Source organism: Pinus tabuliformis, chromosome J, assembly GCF_031772625.1.
Source record: "Pinus tabuliformis cultivar Carrire ecotype Pingquan chromosome J, CPIR1, whole genome shotgun sequence".
Lineage (NCBI taxonomy): Eukaryota > Viridiplantae > Streptophyta > Pinopsida > Pinales > Pinaceae > Pinus > Pinus tabuliformis.
Genome location: NC_142295.1, coordinates 738,300,864 through 738,328,834, shown reverse-complemented (window position 1 = coordinate 738,328,834; position 27,971 = coordinate 738,300,864). Strand labels below are relative to the sequence as shown.

Genomic DNA, 27,971 nt, shown 5'->3' with positions numbered 1-27,971 from the left:
CTCAAAGTGTTTGGCTCAGTTGCATATGTTTGGATTCCAGCTGCTAAGCGCTCTAAGTTGGATTCCAAAAGCCAGAAACTCATGATGACAGGGTACAGTGATCACCACAAGGCCTATAGGCTAATAGATTTAGACACTGATCGTCTTATCTTCAGTTGGGACGTTGTATTTGATGAAGACAGAGGGTTCTTTCAGTCCCCTCCTTCTAAGCAGTGTTTTGAGGATCAGCCTCCCAGTGTTCTTCTTCGGTTAGGTCCACCTGATGGGAGGGATGATGCAGCATCAGTATTTTATGATGCACTACCTGAGTTCCCTTCGGAAAATAATCCTCCTCTCGCTGCTCCTGTTGTTCCTAAGCCTCCTCCACCTACTCCAGATATTGGTTCTTCTACTCTCCGGCCTAAATGGTGGGCTAAAACTATTGGTGATCTCCGGGGGAATGAGCTCCTTGATGGTAGAACTTCCAGAAATAAGAGGAAACAACAGCCTATAGTAAATTTTGCTCTTATGGCTAACTTACACAGTGTTTTTGAGCCTCAAACCTATTCAGAGGCTAAGGGTATACCTGAGTGGGAATAGGCTATGGAAGCTGAATTCCAGAGTCTTCAAAAGAATCACACTTGGACCCTTTCTGATCTTCCTGCAGGGAAGAAGCCCATTAGCTGCAAATGGGTGTATAAAGTGAAATACAAAGCTGACAAAACCCTCGACAAGTATAAGGCTCACCTTGTTGCCCGAGGGTTCTCACAGAAGGAAGGCATAGGCTATGAGGAGACCTTTGCTCCTACAGTGAAGATGAGTACCATACGGCTCATCCTTGCCTTAGCAGCTCAGTTCAGTTGGAAAGTCCATTAGATGGATGTAAAGAGTGCTTTTCTAAATGGTGACTTACAGGAAGAAGTCTACATGACGCAGCCTCCAGGATTCAAGGTTGTCGGTCAAGAACAGAAAGTCTGTAGATTAGTCAAAGCACTCTATGGTCTGAAACAAGCCCCTCGAGCTTGGTATATGAAAATTGATAAGTACCTAACAGATCATGGCTTTCAGCGGAGTCCATCTGATGCAAACCTGTATATCCAACATACTGGTGATGATATTCTGTTTGTGGTGTCTATGTGGATGACCTTATCATTACTGGCAGTTTAGCACCTTTGATCCATGGGATCAAACAGGATTTGTGCAGCACTTTTGATATGACAGATTTGGGATTTCTTCATTACTGTTTGGGGGTTGATGTCTGGCAGACTGAGAACAACATCTTTCTCTCTCAGTCCATGTATGTCAGAAGTATTGTGGACAGGTTCAGAATGTAGGATTGCAAACCTGCCACGACTTCTATGGAACCAGGGCTCAAACTTTCAGCTCAGTCATCCTCACCACTTGTGGATGAATCTTTATTTAGGCAATTAGTGGGTAGCCTCATCTACCTTACTGCCACTAGACCTGATATCAATTTTTCAGTGAGCTACATTTCACGCTTCATGTCAGCTCCTAAGGCTAATCATTGGATAGCAGCAAAGTGTGTGCTGTGTTATGTGAGTGGCACTCCTGATTATGGACTTCTGTACACTCGGAGTTCAGATCCTACACTCAGTGGTTATACAGATTCCGACTGGGTAGGTTCGGTTGATGACCGTAAATCTACAGCTGGGTATGTGTTTAGTCTGGGATCCGGTGCTGTCACATGGACTAGTAAGAAGCAGTAGGCAGTGGCTCTCTCCTCGACAGAAGCAAAGTATTGGGGAGCAGTTAAGGCATCTTGTGAGGCAGTTTGGCTTCGACGTATGCTTGTGGATATGCATGTTTCCCAGGCAGGTCCTACTCCCTTGTTCTGTGATAATCAGGGAGTGCTCAAACTCATCAAGAATCCAGTCTTCCATGAACAAACAAAGCATGTGGAAACCCATTGTCACTACATTCGACAACTTGTTGAAGACGGATCCGTTCAGTCGCTGTATGTTCCCACAATGGAGCAACCAGTAGACATTTTCACCAAGCCCCTTGGTCCTGATAAGTTTGTAAAATTCAGAGGGTCTATAGGTGTTGTAAATAGATTGAGCATTAAGGGAGGGTATTAGAATAATGCTATTTTAGTGTTTAATGCTCATTCGGATAAGATCGTCTGTGATCTTATTAAGCAGTTTCTTCTTAGAAACTTCTTGTTTCTATTTCTTAGTAGAAACTTGCTGTTTCTATTTCTGTAAATACTTTTGTATTATTTATTGAGCTTCATTGCTCATTGTAAATCAATTCAATCCATTCATTGATTAGCGTCCTGGTCACTTGTGTTTTCTTTGTTTTGAAACACTTCAGGCCTTAATCAAGTTCCCTTAACGTCTGATTCTAATCATATTCAATTTAGATGCCCCCTGTGATCTTTTCGTGTTTAGGCAACAAATTTGAATTTTCTGAGCTCTATTTGACTGTCTTGCAGGGGTTCTTCCTTGGATTCAAGAGGTTTTTTCAAGTTAATTTGACATAAATTATTTGCTCCTTTCCTTGACAGGGCCAAAAGGGTTTCGTTGGGAGGCCTAATTTCCTTTTTCCATGAGCATTAAGCGCATCTTTCTCAACTGGCATTAAAGGCTTATAGAGGGCCTGAAGAATTCAACCATTTGCATATTTTTTGAAGGCTATAAGCTATGAAATCTAATTAAAGTTCCTTAAAATTTTAATTTGACTAAGATTTGATTGCTAAATGCTTTTCACTGCTGGCAGCCTCATTAAATTTTGAATTGTCTATGCTCTCTCACATCTCACTGACTTCTAATTGCTGTGAACAACTAAACTTACATAATATTGTGATGACTCATTGATATATCACTGGAAGAGATTTGGTAATCTTGCGTTGCAAGTGTTATTTCCCAAATTGGAATGCGAGACATTTAACACTCTTCACATTAAAAGTTTGGCTGCAAACGATAAATTGAATGCATATTCATCAAGCTTCTTGAGTTCGAAGAACACTTTCTTCTATCAAAGGAGTTCCTCTCATTCTAATTCTGGTGATAAAAGTATTTCTTCATTTTGTTGGAAACTTGAACTCAAAGAGTCCTTTAAAGGATTAATCTTTGGTTTCGCCGGAAACTTTCAACCTACTGTGGTGAATGCCTATATAGGCACACTGCCATGAAGGATTGTAATCATCATTCAAGTATTCATTCATTAATAAAAATTTATTACACATTTTTCTCTCTTATGAACCAAGTCTGCATGTGACAAAGAGATACTGAGCTAGTACTCGATGGAGCAGGTTAGGTGGTTGGATACATCCATGGCCATATTTCAGCAAAGGTTATGGCTTACAAGAGAGGCTCGAGGGCTAGACTGTTGTTGGGATCCAAGTGGGATTTCCCATCACACCATGGAGCCTGTAGGTGACAGTAATAGATGCATGATGGATCCGATGGTTGGGCACAAATACATTTTCAGATCTGCATCAGAGCCCTTGATAACACTAGTGATTGGATGGTTTGACATGGGAGCAAGCAGATTTCATGATATTGACTGTGCGTGGTGTCACAAGGTGATTAGCCTTACTTTGGCATGAGCTGGTAGGAGGAGGTGGCATTGACAGGCCACTAGACAAGGCATTGCATGGAGACGATGCTCTCCCATTGGTATATTGGACATCAAAGCTACTAAGGATGGGCACAATAGTGTTATTCCTGGTAGCATGTGAGAAGTCAGGTCGATCAGATCCGTTAGTGCAGATGGGGAGATGTAGCCCACATCATGGAGGGATTACTAGCAGAGTGGTGGATGCATTGGCGCATGTGGGATACTAGAGGGCATAGGGTGTTACAACAATGAGCGTTGGTATCTAGTGGTGCACGAAGTTAAGTACCATGCTGAGGAGTGCAGGGGTACATATTTTTGTACAATAGAGTATGATGATGCACAACAGGTTGTTGGAGTGTTTCCTCTGAAGAGATCTTCTAAGAGGGGCAATCGACATACCCTTGGGGTTGGCACTCCTAGGTTTGGAGAGCGGGTTGGTCGTAGGGTTGACCGTGAGCTTCCATATAAGTACTTGGATATACCCATTGAAACCCACACATTTATCAATCACCAACATTACACAATGATACAGGGGACTTGGGTATGTTAATTCTTCTTAGGGCTATATTGTTCTTTACTTTGATAATTGCATTTCATTATTTCCATATTAAATTCACCCCAAAACATCATAACATTATTCAGATTTACATCATTTTCAGCAACATATGCAACTATATAGAAAGAACAACATCATCATCAGTGCAACAGATCATAAAGAAACAATAGAAGAAAAACATTCAAACATAGAGACATCAGGATTGGTTGGAGACTAGGGAAAAACCCACTATGGGGAAGCCCTTTCAAATTCTTCTTCTTATTAGATTGTCATCGAATGATTCAACAGAAAGAGAGTACAATGATCCAAATCTTGAACCACAATCATATCTAGCAAAATCAACTAAACAACATTTATGAGGTGAACCCAATAATGATAACTATCAAAACCCTGCTTTAGAAGCCTGCGATCAACTGCCATTGTCTATGGTCAACTATCGAACTCTGCTGTAAACTGATGAAATCCTCGGTCAACTACGAAAACCAAACCCTAGGTCCCAACCGCATGCAAAGAGTGATGTGAGCACAATTGAAATCCCACAACTGCAAGCATGAGCCTGTGTGTCTGCGGTTGTGACCGAAAACTGCCTATGTCATGCCTGCTGCGGGAAACCAAAAGCCTAATTCACACATGCGAACTTTGAACCTTGCAATCTCAAACTTGTACGAACCAATCTCCACAAGCCTGCCTCAGACCTGCGGGAGCCAAAACCATGGAAGAGAATAGAAGAATGCTTCATGATGATGTCCAAATGAGGTTGAAGTCACTTGTATTTATAGGCTTCCAAGGGTGTCCAATTTGCTTTAGGCCCGATTTGATCAAATATGTACATGTGGGCTTTAATTAAAAAATACACTTACCCTTGTCCAAATTGAGTGCTTCAATAGTCAAAATTGGTCCTCTCGAAAAGGGGAATCTCATCCCATTGTTGGAATTTGTCACTGAGATGCCAAAATAACTGCTTATTGTCTCTAGATGCTCTCATCACGAGCAACAAGACCCAAGAGGTTCATCGGAGACAATTGGATGAGACACAGTGCATCAGGAGAGGGGCTTCCCAGCTGTGGCATATGGTCAGGGTGTGAGTTGGCAGGTGCAGGCTTGGGGATGGTTCGATGTTTTGCAGAGGTAGCACGTGCTCCACCCTTGGGCCCACACTTAGGGAGATGCATGGCACCTTTTGGGCGAGGCATTCCAAGATGTCTCAGGAGCATATACAATGGTTGGTGGACCCTTCTTGCAGACAGATGTTTAGACTCCATGTAGTATTAGGCAACGCCCACATGAGGTAGGATTGCAGATCTCACAGTGTGGTATGGCAAGCGCAGTGGAGTATTGTACAGACCAAATTGATTTGTGATGTTTGGAGTCCATATACTAAATGCATGTAGGGACCCGGGATGGGATACGAGTTGGTGCTAACAGTTGTCAGGACTATGTCGCAGCTGATATGGCTATGGGATCTAGGGTTCAGTTGGTTGATTGGTCACTCTATTTTGTGACAAGCAAGATCTAGGAAGATAGTGACCCAACTCACTCTTGGTTTGACATATAGCGGAGCGCTGAGACCTTTGTCGCATGGCAAGGTCGATTTTCCTTCTTATTGCTTTGGATTAGGGTTAGTATTGGATGGGTGGGCCTTGACATCGTGGATATGCTTGGGCGAGATATGTTGGGATTCCATAGATACTTTGCCATCATGTTCCAGGAGAGGAGGTTACAGCTTGCACATAATGGGCAGACAGTCATGGTTAGAGTGTTGCAACGACAACATGGTGGCACGCTTTTGAGACCAACATTCGATTCAGGCATCAAAGGATTTGGCAGTTCAACTACCCTTAAGGATGAGCTGGTTTCTACAAGGGAAGATCACTCAGATCATCCATAGGGCCTTGGCGAGACACTGATGACATGGGGGAGTTCACCAGTATGGCAGGATGTCCAGCAGGAGGAGACCAGGGGAAGCACATGCGGACGGGGGTTCACCTCCACATGGATTGAACTGCATCTTCGAGAATCTACTCTTGAAGTGCATGAGATCAATTACTCAGGAGGGAAACTTCTTGAAGGTCTACTTAGGATTTCACATCGCTGGGGTGCTCTACTTACTATCAATATGCAAAGGGCTTCTGGCGACTTTACCCTATGGGACAATGAGTTGAGCATGGGAGGCTTCCCAAGGTTCAGGATGGTTTGTGTTGAGAAATATAGGGCAACTAGATTAGGTGACTTCTCTTACATTGATAACTGCTTGTGATGTATTTTTACTTTACTTGATTAACTTCTTCTTTCCTTTATTATTATTAGTGTTCTCTATCATCAAACAACTACCAAATCATAAAGAATAGTGAGACAATAGGACACAAGATGTAGGCGATCAGCCAGGGCCAAAACCTATCCAACTGAGAGGAAAACCCATCATAATTCTTCTCTTCTTATAGAACTTCAATTGACGAATTCCAAGACCTATAACCCTTGACCAAGACCCTCCAAGACCAAGTCAAATTTTTCCTTCTTGAACGACTTCGAGCAACAAACTTGATCTTCCAGCCACTTCTCCAATAGCTTCGACCCGAGCAATAATTTCTGCAACTTCGACCTTGATGTAGGTTCAGTAGTTTCGACCTAGCAGCTTCACAACTTCGACCTTGATGTAGGTTCAGTAGTTTCGACCTAGCAGCTTCACAACTTCGACCTGGAAGCAACTTCATAGCTTTGACCTTGCAATTTCATAGCGTCGATCTTGTATCTTCACAGCTTCGATGCAGCTTCACAACGTCGACCTCGTAGCTTCACAACTTTGATGCAACTTCATAGCTTTGATGCAACTTCACAATTTTTTCTTGCTCAGTAATTTTAGAAACCCTATTAAATTTTAGGTATGTTCTATACTGATAGCAAATTTACTTCAATTTTCATATTAGCTCAATATCAATTCCAGATCAACAATCACATTTAGCATGATAGTAAAATGCAGATAGAACATAAACATAAATCACAGAAGACAAGCCAAGACAAGAGGACACAAGATGTGACGCCATCTAGGGACAAACCCCAATGTGGGGAAACCCTTGATGAATTCTTCTTATATGTTCTTCAATAGTTCAATAGAGAGAGATAGTACATATACATCAGAAGTCAACATTTTGACTTATCTTAATAAGAGTAGAGATCTTCTCTAAGAAGATGACACATGAGGTGGTTGATCCGAACACAGGTGATTCCATCACCTTGCTGTACCTATTACTGTGCTACACCATCACTGGGCTGTACCTCATCATGCTGTACTCAACATGCTGCTCTTCATCATCATGCTGCACTATGCATCATTGTGCTACTCCCATCACCGAGCTGCACCCAATCATTTCGCTACATTACACTGCTGTCTCTAACACCATGCTGCATCCAACTGCTGCATCTAAACATGTAGCTGCATCCATCTGCTACATCTAAACATGTTGCATCCAACCATTAAGCTGCATCTTCCAGAATGCTGTCCTCCTCCTACAGTCAAGGAGGGACACCACTTCTGCCATGCTGCCAAGACTGATATAACCGCCGTAGCTGCTGGCTATGGCCTACGCTACGACCTAGCCCAGTAGCAAGTTAAGCTATAATCCCACAGTCCTAGGAACAATTTCACTCACAACGCTGTCATCAACATGTGGCCACTGAAATACAATGCTGATCCTTCAAGACTCTATATGCTGTTAGAGCTTCTTCTCATCAGCGGATTGAGGTTCCTCATCGCTGTAGCAGTTCCTCTAGCTAGTGTAGTAGAACCCTCCTTAAATGCCTGTAACAACCCTCCTAACAACCCTTCTTAATCTAACAGTCCTCCTTATGGACTGCGTATAGGGCACCAACATGATACATAAGACTGTGGTTTACTGCAGCTAGGACAGACTTGAGACTAAACCATTTAGGCAACGTATTGTAGCTCTAGAAATCCCCTAGGAGGACTGTGGCTAGGCTAAGACTATAGTCCTCTCGTTAGGACTGTGGCTAGGGCTAGTACACACAACAATTAGGGCACATGAAACCCCTCCTCATCCTGCGGGCTAGAACAACATATAAGGGCTAGATAAGGCAATGTGTAGATCTGTGTTTCTTCACCATGACTGCGTTTAGGTCCTAGGGCATCCATCTAGGGTAGAGACCCTTCTCTGGGCTGTGTTGAGGGCTTACACCACTGCCCTTGTTGACTGCGTATTAGACCTATGTTAGGGCTTCTTGATAGGGTAGCGTTAAGTTCTTGAGGTTGAGATAAGGGCTGTCCTCCATGACAGTGTAGAGCTTTCCCATCTCCTATGATAGCGTAGAGCCTTCTCCATTAGGGCAACATTGACTCTTAGGATCTCTCCTCCCACCAAAACCCAAAGACAAGTGGAGAGGAAGAGATCACAAGAAGAGTGCGTGTACAAATGAGTAGCAAGCCACCTCGTTTTATACTAAAACATTGAGCACAAGTGTGGGCAATTTGTTTGCTGGTCGACCTTGACGAATTGTCCCATAACACAAATAAATTCATATCTCCATGAATACATGTCGGAATTGGATGATATTTAGATCAATCCTACACTTCTCGACTAGAGGAAGCCAAGAAAAATATCAGCTGCCCATGAATAAGTAGACCCACATGGAGTTTGGCCTTAGTTGCCAATTTTAACACTCCCTCTCAACTAGGGAGAACTCCATTTGCTAATCCATCTGCTAGACTGTACCATCTCTGCCATCAGTGCCCTGCACTGCTTTGCTCTACTGAACTAAGAAGAAGAAGAAGTGATCGAGAATGTATCATACCATCCTCTACTGACCCAAAGTTAGTCCCATATAAAAGAGAGTATCTCATACCGCTCTTACTGATCTGAAATCAGTTCCAAATAAAGAGAGTGTATCATACCACTCTTATTGATCCGAAATCAGTTCCAAATAAAGGGAGTGTATCATACCACACTTATTGACTCGAAGTCAGTTCCAATTGATCCCATATCAATATCATCCTAGCATAGGGAGTACGGTAGTAACACGATGCGTCCATCGGTACTACTATGGTCCTGATCCTCATTCCCTTGCTCATTGGCCAGATGAGAGGTACTTCCCATGAGTCCCAGACTACATGGGTAGGATGTCTCGGTAGAAGAAGGATGAACCACTCATCCTGCCTGCATGTTGCTAGGTGTATCCCAGGGGAAGGCTAAACCACTCACCTTGTACACAACAAATCACTAGGGGAAGGCTGAACCACTCATCCTATGACTGTGTCTTGGCAGGAGAAGAATGAACCACTCATCCTGCCTACATAGCAGACCACTAGGGGAAGGCTGAACCACTCACCCTATGGTTGCTCATCGCTCCAAGATGTACCCCAAGCCCTCGTAGCTCCCAGAGCTCAATGTCCATATCATATAGGACCCTTAGGAGAGAGTCTCTCCACGACTCCTAGTTGTTCTCGGAAAGTCACAAATTTGACCTTTCCCAGGGGCTTCGACATATTGTCGGCGACCTGCACATCAGTCCCGATGCGATGGAGCCTTCTTCCTCCTCGATGTACCATATCCCAAATAAAGTGGTACCTAATGTCTATATGCTTGGAGCGATCATAGATAGAACACAAGATTTCTCAACAATCGAATCCCCCTCTGGTTGTCACAGAAGATCACGATGGTATCCAACACATGTCCAAACAACTCACTAAAGAGCTTCTACAACCAGACAGATTCACAGGAGGCCATACTCACTGCTATGTATCCGACCTCAGCGGTGCTCAAAGCAACCGACTTCTGCTCATCCAGGATATCGAAGCAGAACCCAAAGAGAACCAACACCTAAAAGTGCTCTTGCGATCCTCCACACTGCCTGCCCAGTCAACATTTGAATAATCATGCAACTTCACATGTCCGTCAGTGTATCTCAATCCATGGGAGATTGTGCCCCAAAGATATCTCAAAAGATTCTTGGCACCAATCCAGTGAGGCTTATTCATTTATGAGCTCAACCTGCTAACTGCAAAACATATATTCGGACGGGAGTTCACCAAGAACATCAATGCTAGTATGAGTTTATGAAACTCAGAGGCATTTCCCAAATCAGGTTCGACATCACTACCACATAACTTCTGAAAGTTAGGCTTCATCGAGGTAGTCACGGGTTTGCAGTTCACCATTCCAAATCTAGAATCCAACTCCCTCTTACTTTTGCAAATGAGAGGGTCTGCACTTGTCAGAAAGAGGTCTTCCTCCTAAGGTGCTAGTATGAGAGGTCTATCATCCACAACCTTCAAGTAATGGTTTGGATCGGTTTCACTCCTAGTGAATCTCAACTTCATTAGACAACTATCAATCCTCTCTTATCAAGCCCGGGGTGTTAGCTCTAAATCATAGAGAGCTTTGTTCAACCTGCATACATGAGATTCCTAATCATGAATCTCAAACCCCTTGGGTTGTTCCAAACCTGTGGACTTGCGACGTGAGGGGAATGGTCCCCTTGTAAAATTTTTCATTCGGTACATCTCGGACATGTACCTTCATGCTCTTCTTGAATTCAGGCATCCCTGTCACCATCTGACTCACATCGGGTAGGGCCCCATAATAAGCACTATAGAAGAGATGTGTCAACTGACATGGTCCCCAATGGATTTCCTGCAACTTGATACAAATTGCCAACCTGAACCCATGAGTAAAAGCATCTTTGAAAATTCCATTTTCAAACATGTACCTTTCCATCGATGAATGCCACCTTGAAACCTTTGACTTCCATTGCTGAAATGGACACCAGGGTCTACATAAAGAACTTCTTGTAAATGAATTGTGTTACCCTTATTCAATTGAGGGGTAACATTCCCTACACCCTTTCTGGGATAGGTGGCATTGACTTGATTGTTTCCATCTCTACCAAATTAGAGAGAGCTTCCTTCTATCCAATGAAGTGCCTTGAAGCACTATTATCAATAACCCAAATTCCCAAAGAGTCTGGAGGAGAAGTTGTGGAGAGGGCCAATACAAGATAATACTTCTTTAGCTTATCAAAAACAACATTTAATTCTTCATACCTGGAGTTCCTTGCTTTCTTTGAAGAGTCAGCCATTACCTTGATGACCTGCATTACCTGTCATTCCTCCGATCATTGAAGATGTCCTAGGAATGATTGTTATCATCATCAAGTGACGCGTCCCTACCATTTAGACATTCCTTCGCATAATGGACGAACTTATTGCAAGCAAGGCGTCTGCCTTTCCTTCCACCCTTAGATCCAGACTTCCCATTGAAGTGACCTTTAGGTAGGACACCAAACGCTTTTGTTGCGCCACTCTGATAATCTTCTCTGCTTCGACTTCACCCTTGGTGAATTTGAAGTGGGATGAGGAACCCATTGAGCCTTTTGACCTTGTCCAACTGTCTTCGGTGATTGCTCTTTCACTCTTGCTTGGGCTTTGTCTTCACCTCACCTCTGATACCATGTTAAATTTTAGGTATGTTCTATGCTGATAGCAAATTTACTTCAATTTTCATATTAGCTCAATATCAATTCCAAATTAGCAATCACATTTAGCATGATAGTAAAATGCAGATAAAACATAAACATAATTTGCAGAAGACAAGCCAAGACAAGAGGACACAAGATGTGGTACCAACCAGGGACAAACCCCAATGTGGGGAAACCCTTGATCAATTCTTCTTATATGTTCTTCAATAGTTCAACAGAGAGAGAGATAGTACATATACATCAGAAGTCAACATTTTGACTTATCTAAATAAGAGTAGAGATCTTCTCTAAGAAGATGACACATGAGGTCGCTGATTCGAACATAGATGATTCCACCACCTTGCTGTACCTATCACTATGATGCACCATGTTGCACCATCACTGAGCTGTACCTCATCATGCTGTAGCCAACGTGCTGCTCTTCATCATCATGCTGCAATATGCATCACTGTGCTGCTCCCATCACCGAGCCGCACCCAATCATTACGCTGCACTACACTGCTATCTCTAACACCATGCTACATTCAGTTGTTGCATCTAAATATGTAGCATCCATCTGCAACATCTAAACATGTTGCATCCAACCATTAAGCTGCATCTTCCAGAATGCTGTCCTCCTCCTGTAGTCAAGGAGGGACACCACTTCTGCCATGCTGCCAAGACTGATATAACTGCCTTAGCTGTTGGCTATGGCCTATGGTCTAGCCCAACAAGAAGTTAAGCTATAATCCCACAGTCCTAGGAACAATTTCACTCACAACGCTATCATCAACATGTGGCCACTAAAATACAATGCTGATCCTTCAAGACTCTATATGCTGTTAGAGGTTCTTCTCATCAGCGGATTGAGGTTTCTCATTGCTGTAGCAGTTCCACTAGCCAACGTAGTAGAAATCTTCTTAACTGCCTGTAACAACCCTCCTAACTGCCCTTCTTAATCTAACAATCCTCCTAAACAATCCTCCTTATGGATTGCGTATAGGGCACCAACATGATACATAAGACTGTGGTTTACTGCGGCTATGGAAGACTTGAGACTGAACCATTTAGGCAACATATTGTAGCTCTAGGAATCCCCTAGGACCGCGGTCAAATCTTGTCATTTATTGCGGCTAGGGTAAGACTGTAGTCCTCTCATTAGGACTGTGGCTAGGGCTAGTACACACAACAGTTAGGGCACATGAAAGCCCTCCTCGACCTGCAGCCTAGAACAACGTATAAGGGCTAGATAAAGCAATGTGTAGATCTGCGTTTCTTCACCATGACTGCGTTTAGGTCCTAGGGCATCCATCTAAGGTAGAGACCCTTTTCTAGGCTACCTTGAGGGCTTACACCACTGCCCTTCTTGACTACATATTAGACCTATGTTAGGGCTTCTCCATAGGGTAGTGTTAAGGCTTCTTGAGGCTGAGAAAAGGGCTGTCCTCCATGACAACGTAGAGCTTTCCCATCTCCTATGATAGCATAGAGCCTTCTCCATTAGGGCAACGTTGACTCTTAGGATCTCTCCTCCCACCAAAACCCAAAGGCAAGTGGAGAGGAAGAGATCACAATAAGAGTGTGTGTACATACTACAAATGACTAGCAAGCCACCTCTTTTTATACTAAAACGTTGAGCGCAAGTGGGGGCAATTTGGTCGCTGGCCGACCTTGACTAATTGTCCCATAACACAAAATAAATTCATATCTCCATGAATACATGTCGGAATCGAATATCTTTAGATCAATCCTACACCTCTTGACAAGAGGAATCCAAGAAAAATATCAGCTGCCATGAATAAGTAGACCCACATCGAGTTTGGCCCTAGTTGCCAATTTTAACAAACCCTAATAAAAGAGAGAGAGAGAGTCCCAAAACTTTGATCTTGTTCTTCTTTTCCTTCTTCGTCTTTTTCCAACTTCAATCTTGTGGAGGTCAAACTTGCTTGAGTGAGTCCCCAAATGAGGTCGAATTACTTCTTATTTATAGGCTTGTGAGGGGTATGAATTGCTATCTTCAGGTCGACTTGTCCCTTCATGTAGGCCGACTTGATCTTTGTGTCATGACGAGGTCTTGGAGGGTCTTTTGACTTTATTTTGACTAAATAAATTTTTCTTTACAATATGTAACATGCCCAAATGGGTCTTCCATACATGACAATGACTCAATTGACTTTATGACAAACCTAGAAGCACTCAATGGGTGCTTGACCTAAAAATAAAATTCCCTTGAGCATGAAACCCATGCCTCAAGAACACAAATAATAAATTTATTTTACCCTTTTCATTAAATACATAAAATCATGTTTACATATGTTATTATGAAGACCGAACCTAGTTACATATTTCAACACTCCCTCTTAACTAGGGAGGTATTCATAGTCCATACAAGGTACCTGGACATTCTCAATCTGAAGAATTCTCATAAGAAGAGACAGATTGGTAACCCATCTGTATAACATCATATCATCCAACATTGTCACATAGCAAGGCCTTGACTAACTGCTCTATCTCTCCACAAGATCAAAGCACAATGGTGGCGAGATCAATGATTTATAGACACCCTCATCATTGTCTCTCTTAGAACATACCGCACTTGGGTTCTCTCAGAGTATGTTCCACCATGACTATTCCTATCTTGGATTCCCAGTCCTCAAAGAATATCGGTCCTCTATGACTACTCTTGTCTTGGATGCGCTATCACATCCTTAAAGAGTATCGAATGCCAGATGCTTACCCAATCCTTCATTCTATCTTCCTAAGTGAAGACAAGAATGATGTGTCTATCTCTCCCTCTTAACTAGGGAGGATATACCCATTCCAATGAAGGAATGTACCCATTCCTATAAAAGGAATGTACCCAAGCTCCCTCTTAATCAGGGACTTGACCAAGCTCCCTCTTGACCAGGGACTTGCTTCCAACAGCTCTTTAGGTGGAGATCATGGGACAAACAACTGCTTGTAGGACTCCTTCCTTCGATGTCATGAGTTTCTTCTTTGTTATGGAGCCTACATCTTTTGGGACTTCTTTGTAGGGCATCGACCATCCATCACTTTCATTCATGAATCATTTCAGTCATGTCATTCTTTCTTTCATCGGAAAGTGATCCATTACTCCATATCTGGCCTTTCCTTCATACCTTGCTACCTTCTTCACATCATGTTTCCTTCAGGATCTTTCATCCTACAACATGGGTATTAGTTGTAGGTCACATCTACAACTCTTCCTTTGGTAGCCCTGCATTAGCCCATCTAGATATTGTTCAAAAATCAAGAATGAACATCAAATCAAACTTACCTTTGTGATGGTCTTTTCATCATGACATCTGCTTGTTGTCACATCGACATCCTTCATACATATTGACACATCGCCTAGATATACAATGTCAAGGGTCTCCTTCTTTTTCAGATTGCATCAGAGTCTTCATACCTTTTCCATGGAGATGTCACAGTCAATCCTTCTAGTCATCAGATGTTGATTTCCTTTTCTATGTGACCATAGTTGCATCTTTCACGATCTCTCCTTACTTTCTTCACATATTGCTTCTCAGGAACTTCCATTCATAGTTCCTTCATTTTTGTCAACCACCTCATATTCCATATGAGGACTTATTATGTTGATTTCATCTAGTCAATATGGATCCCTTTGAAAGGAGGAGATCCCTTTTTCATGAGGTGGAGCTTTTGTCCATGCTATCTGCAACTATATGCATGAACCACATGTATTGCACTTGTATACATACTGGCTAATATGGAAAATGTCTAAGTTTAGGTTGATAAATCGATCATCGAAATAAATCCCTAACTCACCAGAATATAATAAATATATCAAGTAGGGCCTTGATATGTGTACCACTCTTATATATATATATATATATATATATATATCCTTTAAATAAAAAACATATATATAATAAATATACTAAAATATAAATTAAATTTATTTAAATGATAATTTGATTTATTTAAAATAAATCTTTTACATCCTAAAATAAAGCAATTGTTTAAACCTATAAATAAAACAAATTAATTAAATTAGAAATATAATAAAATAAAGTATTACTAATTCCTAACTCAATAAAGGAAACATTCAATGCTTCATTTAAAAGAAGGATATAACCGCCTCTAGCCAAAATAAGGAAGAGTCGGTGGAAGGGAGGAGGAGACTGACAACAGGTGGTTGGAAGACGGTGCACTTAAACATATAAGGGAACAAAGGGGGACTGAAGGAGGTACGATTTCTGATTGTGGGAAATTTTGAGGGAGACACAGAACAAGAAGTTCTAATAGAGCCGCATAAGAGATTTAGCCTGATTATTCTTGCAATTCTAGGCACAGGGACCAAAAGATTTGACTTCTGGATTTGGGGACCGTATAGGTAGACCCTAGATAGGCTGGGAGGTAAAAGGCGGTTTGGTAGCTGTAGCAGCGGGAATAGCCACTGTCCAAAATATCTTCAATTGATTCCAGGTATTCTTCTACAATTTCAATTAACAAATTCCAGTTATTATTTGATTTCAATTTCACATTAGAAACTCACAAATTGTGTGGTTAGAATCTGGCCACTAAATTCACAAATTGCCTGGTTGAAATTTAGGGCACTAAATTTTGGTATTAGAGCCCAGTTCCACTCTCGAACCTCGCCATAACTTTAACAACTCTATTTTAATGATTTATTTAATTTTGTTCTATAGGATGTGAGCTAGTTCTCAACTGTCAATCGATTGTGGGCAAATTTAGAATGAATTGCCATTACTTGTAAGCACTTAGAAGTTGTCAAATTTCACATAGTTTGAAATTGACGGATACATGGCTGTTTTGCTAATGGCCTTGCATAAGTATGAGGGTTGCATTAAATTCACCGTGTCACCTCATAGTTTGAGATAGCCGAGATAAATATACCTGAGCATCCAATTACAGTATAGGGTCATATGGTTTCGCTGACGATGATTCTTTTCGGTCGATTTTTTTGAAGAAAGAATTAGATTTTAAGGTTAGACAATTTCACGGCACTGTAGATTACTGTGAGTCATGCACTGTGTGACACCTTGTTGTTGACTCACATCGTTATAAAATTGGGGGTAAAATGATCTACCATTTTTAATCTTTTATTGGTGATAAGCAGTTCTATGTAGCTTACCGTGAGCCTTATGTTTCACGAAAACCCCTAGTCGAATCACGACCGTTATAAAATTGGGGTAACATGGAAAATACATTTAATTTAGTGTTATTAGATAGTTCCATGTCCTTGTAGAACATCGCGAGCCAAATACTTTGTAAAAGCCTTTAAACCCCAAAGTGACGACCGTTATAAAATTTAAGGGTAAAATAGCCTTCAACGTAGTGGTTTGAGGGATGTTTGAATCATCATATCACGAGTTTGATTCCTTGTCTTTTCAACTACTATGTGATATAAGCTCTAGTGCAATGTCGAACAAAATGTTTACGACGCGCTGCCCTCATGTATTAATCTTAAAGGCAACATCTGTTCCTGTACAAATGTATTCTCAGTAATGCTGAGAGTTTTGGCATTGCATATTTTACAAGGGCAACTATTGCCTGTTTGTAATGGTAATACATTTTAAATATACTTTGTTATGTCAGCCTTTGTTTTATTGTTTCACCAAACGACTATTTTAATTAGTGTATGAATTTAGGATGGTTCACGAGGAAATAATGATAAGGAGAGATAAATTCGCCATGAACTCCTTCAATTTTAATATGCTGGCCGTTATATCCTCCTTCCATGTGCTTTATATTGATACTTGAATCTGCGCGCTTGAGCTCCATTACTGTTCAATTCTTCTCATCATAGGCATTCCTTTACCATGTATTTATGTTAGCCAACTTTATTATCTGGCACGTGTGGCACAAAGGAAAGCAATGAGACTTTAGACAATCATATTCACATGAAGTATAATGCATAGAATAAAGTTATCATGGATAATTATAATACAAAGCGAAGTTTTCTATTGCATAAATATAACCCTCTCATTACAGGTGTGCATATGATGATTCAATTAAACAAAGGTAAGGCTACCCAGAAATAATTATTTAAATAAAATGTCAAAAGTGTAACCTTTTAATAAATGAATGAATGAGTTATTTAGATAATACCAACTCTCACGAATATGTACAACATAAAATATGATTGTAATATCTTTACCTTTATGTAACTACATTATCCATTTTGAGCTTAAATAATATAGTATTGCTGAAAATGGTTTTTTTGAGCTTAAATAATATAGTATTGCTGAAAATGGTTTTGTAAATGGATGAATTCATGAATATAAAATGCATCTAAAAGAAGTATTTTACATAATCATTCTTAACATTTAATTGTATTATGTGTATAATTTTTGAAAGTATTGTGATTCCTAAATTAACATTAGAATTAGGTATTTGAGATCTTCTCTAGGAAATGATGCCAATTGATGGATGACTACACTCGTGCGCTTCATTATTTTTCCCTACCGTTACGACATAGACTATTAGTAATCGCAGGCTAGGCACATTCGAATATCATTTTTTTCTACTTTAATTATGAAGGGAGATGCTAGCTCTTTGACATTAGTAGGTGTGCAATATTACATTAAGATTAAGGACAACGAAGAAATAATTGAACTAAATATAAATAATGAGAATAATTTAATTTATAATTATGTGAGATATTACATTAATGTTTATTAAAGTTTAGTTATTGGGTAACATTCATCTCTATAAATATGTAAAATTTAAATTAATAAAAATAATTAATTGTTTCTTTTCTGATTTAAAAAGAAAATATAATACGTTTTTAGTAAAATATCATAAAACATAACATAATTAAGAATTAATAATTGGTACAAATCATTGACATATATATGTGTTTTACAATTAGGAGCGGTTGAGATTTGAAAATTCAAATATAAATATTTTGTAAGATAAAGATAAGATAAAATTAATTAAAAATATGGTTATTAAAAATATTTGATTATATATATATATTGCGCTCGTTTTACCTAGTTTTAAGGGTGTGTCCATAACCGCATTTAGGACTAGAAAATGCTAAGCAAATATTACAAAGTGATATTAGGGTCTACCTCAGTACCAGTAAAACCTAATTGCAAGTAATAATAGTAGAAAAACTATACCCATATGTGAGCTTGAATTTACGAAAATTATATTTATTAAATCTAAATTGTACCTCAGATTTTTATAAATCTTATTATGTATCCAGGAAAAGCTACGATGGTAAAGACATATCAATGACGGCGATGCCATCGGGTAGCATCGCTATTGTTAATGCCACCACCATCGTCATCACCATCACCATTGCCATCGCCATCGCCATCACGATCGCCACCACTGAGACCATCATCAACACCAATTGCTTAAGCACCTGAGCTAACTGCTATAATGCGCTCATTGGAAGCCATCATGGAAACATTAAAAGGGCTGCCAATGACCAACACCAAGGAAGAACAACCTCACCTTGAGGAAAGAAACCTAGAGGAGTCTAAAGATTTTGATTGTAGACAATTGAAGGAAGATATTTCTAGGGATATCCAAAAGATTAAACTCCCAAAATTTTTAGGAGGGTGAGCTAGAGAACGTGCTAAAACATGGCTAGAAGGAATGACAAGGTGTTTCGCATTAAGAGAACATTCTTCTATCTCTAAGACAAAGATTGCTATATTTTAGCTTAGGGAAAGTGCTTTGATTTGGTGGGGAAACCTAGAAAAGCAATTACATCTCACTCCGAACAATGTTTCTTTGTTCGAGGAAAGATTCCACACTAAATACTTACCACCTTATTTCCAAGAGTAGTGAGCCAAGGCTTTCCATAGGTTATTCCAAGGTAATAAAACAGTGGAAGAATCTGAGATAAGGTTTATGGAGCTTGTGAAATATGTTCCTCACCTAGATACCGACGAATGTCATGTTAAGCGTTTTGTACATGAATTAAATCCTTGAATCAGAGCCATGTTTAGAATGTGGAAGTCATCATAAGTAGCAGAGGTAGTTGAATGTGCCCGTTATGCAGAGGAACATTTGGGGATAAAAAGAGATGTCAGACCGACAAGACCCTCACAACCAAGATTTCTAGGGAAAATTTTTTGGAACTTCTTTAGGGGGAGTAGCTCGAGACCACCTCCCTATGGTAATAGATTTACTCCAAGAGGAGTAGGAGCAAGAGCTTGTAGAAATTCTCACTGTAGATTAACTTGATTATATGCAATATAACTAAAGAAAAATACTTAATCTACTTCTATAATCAAACTTGCGGAAACTGAATCAATCTGAGCAAGATCAAGCAGAACACATATAACAGAGAAGAAGAATCAATACACATGAAACATAGAAGAATACTCTGGGGAAAGCCTTAGCTAAAAACCCCGCTATCTATATTATCATACAAGTGGAAATATCTCAGGATTACACACAACTTTAGTTCTCACAGTTATCCAGCTCTCAGTACAATCCCTCACTCTGCTCATAGACAGACTAGACAACTCATATGCCTTCTCCTCTGCCCTCCAAGCCTCCTATTTCCTTGCGTTGTTTTCCCTGGGTGTTCCAGCTATAACCTTGTGTGACACTGATCTCACACATTGTAAACTGCGAAAATCTCAAGGAAAATAAATTCCTTCTACATGCAAGAGATTTTCTTATAGGAAAATTCTTGCAATTGATGGTACCCTGTCCCTGCCTTTAATCTCAACTGGGTCTTTGTCTGAACTAACATGCATGAGTTATTTATGAGAGAATATTCAGTTATCTGGAGTACACTAGTTTCATGCATGCATGCATTAACTGACTGAACTCACAATTAGTTCCTCAAACTGTTTGGAACTAATTTAACTGGACTTAAGTCAGTTAACTGAGCTAACTAATTACAACTCAAATACATCTCATCCTTATCTCCTTGATTAATGGATAACTTCCTCAATCAAAGGGATAACTGTTGCATGACTTCACAAAAACCTTCTAGCTTGAATTTCTCCAACTAATTAACTCAAGATGAAATAATTAATTATTTTCCAAGCAGCTGGTGAGACCAAATTCGAATTTTAATTCAAGGACAAATTAAAATTGGAATATTCTTGTTGTCACATTTCAACACTTCCTCTCAACAAGAAAGGGATTATCTGCCACCCCGATCCCGTCTCTAGGGAACTCGAATTTACACTTTGACAATGCCTTAGTCAAAATGTCAGCGTCTTTCTCCTCGGTCGAAATATACTGCAACAACATGATCTTCCTTGCCACACAGTCTCTAAGATGATGATACCGAATGTCGATGTGCTTGGACCTGTCATGAAATACTGGATTCTCAGAGAGTTTGATACAACTCTGATTATCACAATAGATCACAGTTGGATCCATCCTTTGATCAAACAAACCAACTAGAATTTTCCGCATCCAAATGGCCTCACATGCTGCCTGACTTGCAGCCATGTATTCAGCCTCTGCTGATTTGAGTGCAACCGACCTTTGTTTCCTACTGTACCAAGAAACTGCAGCTGACCCAAGGTTGAAAATTCCTCCTGATGTGCTCTTCCGATCTGATGGACTTCCTGCCCAATCTGAATTTGTGAATCCCTGTAGCTTCACTCCCTCAGCCCATCTGTACCATAATCCATACTGAGATGTGCCTCTGAGGTATCTCAAAACATGCTTCGCTGCCTTCCAAAACATCTTGGTACGTTGAACCATAGCTTGACTCAGCTGGCTCACCGCATAGCACAAATCTGGTCGTGTGTTCACTAAGTACATCAGTGAACCCACAAGCTGCCGATACACAATAGCTTCTACTACTTCTCCTGAAGTAGCATCCTCCTTCCTCCATTACCTGCTAGAGGAGTCTACATGGGCTTGCACTTCTCCATGTGGAATCTCATGAGTATCTCATTGGCATAATTGCCCTGGGACACAAACAACTCCCCATCTTTCTGCCACACTTCCATGCCAACGAAGTAGTGCATGAGACCCATGTCTTTCATCTCGAATTCTCTTGCAAGGTCCTCCTTGCAAGACATGATCAATTGATCATCACCTGTCAATATGAGATCGTCAACATAAAGAACAATGATCAACTGCTTACCTTTTACCATGATGTGGTACAGGGTCGCATCTGCTTCACTCTTTATGAAGCCCAACCTGGTGAAGTAGTTGTTGATCCTGGTGTACCAAGCACCTCGACCTTGCAAGACATGATCAATTGATCATCACCTGTCAATATGAGATCATCAACATAAAGAACAATGATCAACTGCTTACCTTTTACCATGATGTGGTACAGGGTCGCATCTGCTTCACTCTTTATGAAGCCCAACCTGGTGAAGTAGTTGTTGATTCTGGTGTACCAAGCACGAGGTGCTTGCTTCAGCCCGTACAAAGATCTCTTGAGTTGGCACACATGCGACTCACGATCGAAGGTCTCAAAACCTTTCGGCTGCTCTATGTACACCTCTTCTTCAATCTTGCCATTGAGGAAAGCAGTCTTCACATCCATCCGATGGATCTTCCAACCCATCTGTGATGATAGTGCCAACATCGATCTGATAGATTAGTACCTTGCTACAGGGGCAAAAGTCTCATCATAGATGATCCCCTCGACTTAGAAACCACAGGAAACAAATCTTGCTTTATTTTTCTCCACACTACCATCAGCAACTTGCTTTACCTTGTAAAGCCAACGGGAACTCACAACTGACTTGTTCTCCGGTCTTGGAACCACGTCCCAAACATTGTTCCGAACTATGGAGTCATATTCCTCCACCATAGCATCGACCCAAATCGACTGCTGCACTGCTTCCTCAAAGGAAGATGGCTCGGGCTCAACACATTCCCCAACAAGGGCCATGTATCCAGTGTACCTATCAGGTGACCTCCTCTGTCTGCATTGAGAAGATGGTTCTCCCACATTCTCTCTTGCATCCGACAACAACCTGTCAGCTTCTCTTGTGCGCTTCCGTCCCTCTCTAGAAGACTCTGCTTGAGTGGATGTCTCGACTCCTGGAATCTCTGCATGCGGCTGCTTCACATCAATCTGAGGCTCCTCCTCCTTAGGAACCAAAAGTTCCTCCACAGCCTGTAGTTGCAGCTCCCTCTCAAGGGAAACTCGCATGGGCTTCTGCTCATCAAACTTGAGATCTCTGCGAACCACTGTCCTCCCACTGGTAGGAAAGTACACCCGATAGTTGTGGGGTGTATCAGTGTACCCCACAAGAATCCCCAACTCAGCTGTCGGCTTAAGTTTCTTCTGGGCATCCTTGGTCACATGGAAATATACCGATGAGCCAAAGATCCTGAGGTGACCCACATCTCTTCTCTTCCCGGAGAAAGCTTCCTCTGGTGTCTTCATCCCAAGAATGTGATGCGGGCTTCTATTCTGCAAATAAACCGCTGTGTTGCATGCTTCAACTCACAAATGAAGTGGTAGGCCTTGGTCATGCAGCATCGCCCGAGCTGCCCCCACAATCGTTCTGTTCTTCCTCTCAGCCACTCCATTTTGCTGTGGGTTATGAGGTGCCGTCAACTCCCATTTAATTCCTTCCGTTGCACAGAAGTCCTTAAACTCTTGAGAGACATATTCTCCACCATTGTTGCTTCTCAAAGCCTTGATCTTCTTCCCTGATTCTTTCTCAACCAAAGCTTTGAACTCACAAAACTTTGAGAAGGTTTGATCCTTCTTTTGCATGAAATAGATCCAGTATTTACGAGAAAAATCATCAATGAAAATCACATAATACCTTTGTTTCACGGTGGATGCTGTCGAGAATGGTCCACACACATAAGTATGAACTTGCTCCATGATTGCTTCAGCTCGACTGTCTCGATCATGAAAGGAAGACTTAGCGTACTTTCCCAAGGTGCAACCTTTGCATGTGTCCGCTTGCTCAAGTTTACCTTTGGGAAGTCCTGTAGAGGTCTGCTGCATTATCTTCAAGGCCCCATGATGCAAGTGGCCCAACCACCTATGCCATAACTCGCCAATGTCTTGGCTTTGCACCAATTCTGCTTTTGAACTCAATGCAGCACAGTCATCTACCTCTAGCTTATAGAGATTCTTCACTCGAATCCCAATCCTCTTGGTCTAACCCGTGGCTATGTGTCTCAGGAACGCCTTTCCTTTACTGAAGACAACATCGTAGCCTTTGTCCTCCAACATCGCGACCGATACCAAGTTCTTCTTCAGTCCAGGCACATACTTTACATCAGTCAGGGTGAGAGGAGCTCCATGCTCCCTCTGAAAAGCAACTGTGCCTTCTCCTGAAACACAGTACTTTACATCATCGCCCATCTCTATGCACATCTAGAGGTCTTTCTCCTCCAAGGTACTAAATAAACTTTTATCGTCTGTCATGTGGAATGAGGCTCCATTGTCTAGATGTTGTAGATCTAACCCAGAAATATTATAGATCTGATATGAAAATAGAAGAGAATACAAATATACTGAGAAATAAGATAGAAATGCTTATTTATTATCAAAACCCTTAAGTTAGGGCAACACCATACATTCACTCCTTAAGGAAGGAGAACACTCCACAAGCCATATGCCTGTTCATACAATAATCCTTGACTATCTTCCTTTACATGGAGTCTCTAGCCTCTATATAGGCCTCATACATACAATACCATGGGTCATTACCATGGTTCCCTCATACCATCAACTAATACAATGGGCCCATTACATTATTATTAACTACTTGTGGTCCCTTACATGATATGGGTTAACCACCTTATTTATTACTATGGCCCATCCCATTATTACATTATTACCTTGGGTACTTCCTTTGGTACCCCATATTATCCCCCCTAGGTATATAACGCTCCACCCCCCTAGCATGTTTCGTCCCCGAAACATGAGAAGAACACAAATAATAAGATCTACTCAAAAGAGTAGTCCACTGGTACCATGCACGTGCATCTAGCCATCCAAGAGAAAGGTGAACCCTCGATATCGCTGGTGCCTCGCTCGCTTGAGATGGAAGTTGACCATGGCAACTCTTCTGTGTTGATGTGTAGTAGGTGGATCTTCGCTCCTCGCTATCCGTCATACGGGGGTTGTTTTCCTTGTGGCTAATTGGTTGCCATCTTGTTGGTTGTTTTCTTGCGTGGTGATGTGGGTGATGATATGTTGAAGTTTTAACCCACGGTGTCTTTTTCGTTAATTCACCCTGCTGTGGTGCCTGTTGTGGTGTCTTCTTTTCCAATATGACTTCAACCACTGAGCCCTCCTCTGATGTATCAGCACTTGTAACCTTTTCTGCTTCCGCCTGTTTGTGTTTGATTGTCTATCATCACTGGCTCATCATCTAATATGTCAGACCCTGGAACATCTTCTGCTTCAGCCTCCTTGCACTCTACGTGTTTATTAATGGAAATATCATGTAATGTAATTTTCTTCTTTTTATACCAGAGCTTCAGGAATTTCTTCTGTACATTAATATTGATAGTAACCACTGATTCCATCCAAGGGTATCCCAAAACAACATCCCTATCATCCATCTCTGAAGTATAAAAATCACCATGCAACACATACTAATCCATAGAAAGTTTCAAATCCTTATAAATTTGAACAACCTCATCATCAACTTGTGTATTTTCAATTTGTTTTGTTGGAATTTGCAATTTTTTTGCCAAATTAACATTGATGAAATTATGTTTGCAACTAGGATTTATAGAAACAATGATCTTCTCTTTCTGAATCAATCCATGAACCTGCAATAAGAAGACACCTGTAGCAAATAACCCCTTATGTGTCTCATTCTCCTTTTTTCTAGCCCGAGACCATTTGTTCAAAAAGAGTTTTTCAAATTCTGCATCTGAAAGTTTGGTCAACTACTTGTGGTCAACTGATAACCACCATTTTTCAGCCTCATCTCTCATATTAAGCTTCATTAGAATTTTCCAATGTGTCCCATGTATGTACATGTATCTCTGTATGAATTTTTCAATAGTAGGACCATTATCTTTCCCTGTAAAATATAGCATCTCCATGAAGAGGGTTTGAGAAAAATTCACTTGGCGAAAATTTGAAATTGTCACAGTTTCGTCAATATTGCTCAGAATCCCTATTATGACCTGTTTTTAGAAATGGGAAATCATTTTGCATCTGCCCATGTGTTAGAAATCCTGATCAAGGCACTAGAATTTCAGATCTGCGCTGCAACTCTCCCGCCATCACCAAAATTTCTGCAAAAAGCGCTGATTTTAAATCAGCGATATCTCCCTCATCCGGACTCCGATTCGACCGATTTTTTTTGTTTGAAATTGGGTATTTTTTCACATAGAATCCAGATCTACAATTAGATTTTGCAGATCTTGCACCAAGACGTCCAGATCTGTGCTGCAAATTTGCTGCCCCAAAAATTCTTTGCAACCCCACTGATTTTTAAATCAGTGATATCTCCTTCATCCGGACTTCGATTCAGCTGATTTTTTTTTTGAAATCGGGTATTTTTTCACATAGAATCCAGATCTGAAATTAGATTTTTTATATCTTGCACCAAAACATACAGATCTGATGTGCAAACTAGCCGCCCCCGAAATCCTGCAAAAAATAAAAAAATTTCTCCACTTTTGTGCCCAAGAAAGTGCTCTGATACCACTTGTTGTGACTCTGATACCACTTGTTATAGATCTACCCGGAAATATTATAGATCTGATATGAAAATAGAAGAGAATACAAATATATCGAGAAATAAGATAGAAATAGAAATGCTTATTTATTATCAAAACCCTTAAGGTAGGGCAACACCATACATTCACTCCTTAAGGAAGGCGAACACTCCACAAGCCATATGCCTGTTCATACAATAATCCTTGACTATCCTCCTTTACATGGAGTCTGTAGCCTCTATATAGGCTTCATACATACAATACCATGGGTCATTACCATGGTTCCCTCATACCATCAACTAATACCATGGGCCCATTACATTGTTATTAACTACTTGTGGTCCCTTACATGATATGGGTTAACCACCTTATTTATTACTATGGCCCATCCTATTATTACATTATTATCTTGGGTACCTCCTTTGGTACCCCATATTATCCCCCCTAGGTATATAACACTAGATATCAAACACAACCCACCATCGATGAAACCATGCATGCGATGAGGGTAAAATCCAATTCAAATTAAGAGGCCAGTGCCTCACCTTCTGATTCTTTCGAGGATCCCTTGGATTTCGTCAATGGACAATTAGTTGCATAATGGCCCACCTCATGACAATTAAAGCATCTCACTTTAGATTTGTCAATCTTCTTCCCTCCATGGGAAGAATTCGATTTGGAATGGGAAGCCTTCCCTTTCCCTTTCCTTGCCTTAGTTGCTAAGGCTATATTTTCTTCATCATCATGCTTAGATGAAGAACCATTTCTTGTGCTCCTCCTGATCTCTTGCATTAGATCCAACCACAGTCGTTCCCAATCCGACAGTTTCTCTCTTCCATTCACAGAGTCCTGGTAGCTATTCTAGCTTTTTGGAAGACTGAGAGAGCAAGACTCACCATATCATCATTGGCTGTCATTATTCCCACACTACCAAGCTCATCTTTGCAGGTGGTGAGCTTGTTCAGATATGTAGAAATAGTGTCGCCCTTCTCACACTTGATTTTTCAAAGCTTATCCTTGAGCGCCAGTTTCCTCTGGTCGCTACTGTTCTGATATAGGTCCTTCAATGTCTTCCACATTGAAAACGGAGTCTCCTTCCCATGGAGACTCGAGACAATATGGTCTCGAACTCCCTCTAGAAGAATCCTTCTCGCCTTCGCCACACACTTCTTCCATTCAGCCAATTCTTGTGCATTAGCTGCAGCTGGCTTGGGGATTTCTTGATCAATGAAATCCTTCAAACCATTGTCTTCTAATACCGCTTCCATGCGATCCTTCCATGCTATGTAATTCAAGCTGCCATCCAGTGCATACTCGAGTCTCAAGCCATTAAACGCCATTGGTGAACTTTGAGGTGTGATAAGAATTCGATTTTGTACCTGCAATCAAGAACTTCAAACTTCGAATTTCCCTTCTCAGTATACTGTTCACAGCTCTGATCACCTTTGCTCTGATACCATGTAGAAATTCTCACTGTAGATTAACCTGATTATGCAATATAACTAAAGCAAAATACTTAATCTACTTCTACAATCAAAGTTGCCGAGGCTGAATCAATTTGAGCAAAATCAAGCAGAACACATATAATAGAGAAGAAGAATCAATACACATGAAACACAAAAGAATACTTTGGGGAAAGCCTTAGCAAAAAACCCTGCTATCTGTATTATCATACAAGTGGAAATATCTCAGGATTACACACAACTTTAGCTCTCAGTACAATCCCTCAATCTGCTCATAGACAGACTAGACAACTCATATGCCTTCTCCTTTGCCCTCC

At 40.8% G+C, this 27,971-nt stretch overlaps 1 protein-coding gene across 4 annotated transcripts in view; it reads left to right on the top strand.

Moving 5' to 3' along the window:
* Window positions 1-27,971, top strand: part of LOC149228836 (DExH-box ATP-dependent RNA helicase DExH3-like) — a 374,845-nt gene that overhangs the window by 175,756 nt on the left and 171,118 nt on the right. The gene's annotated exons all lie outside the window — the stretch shown is intronic.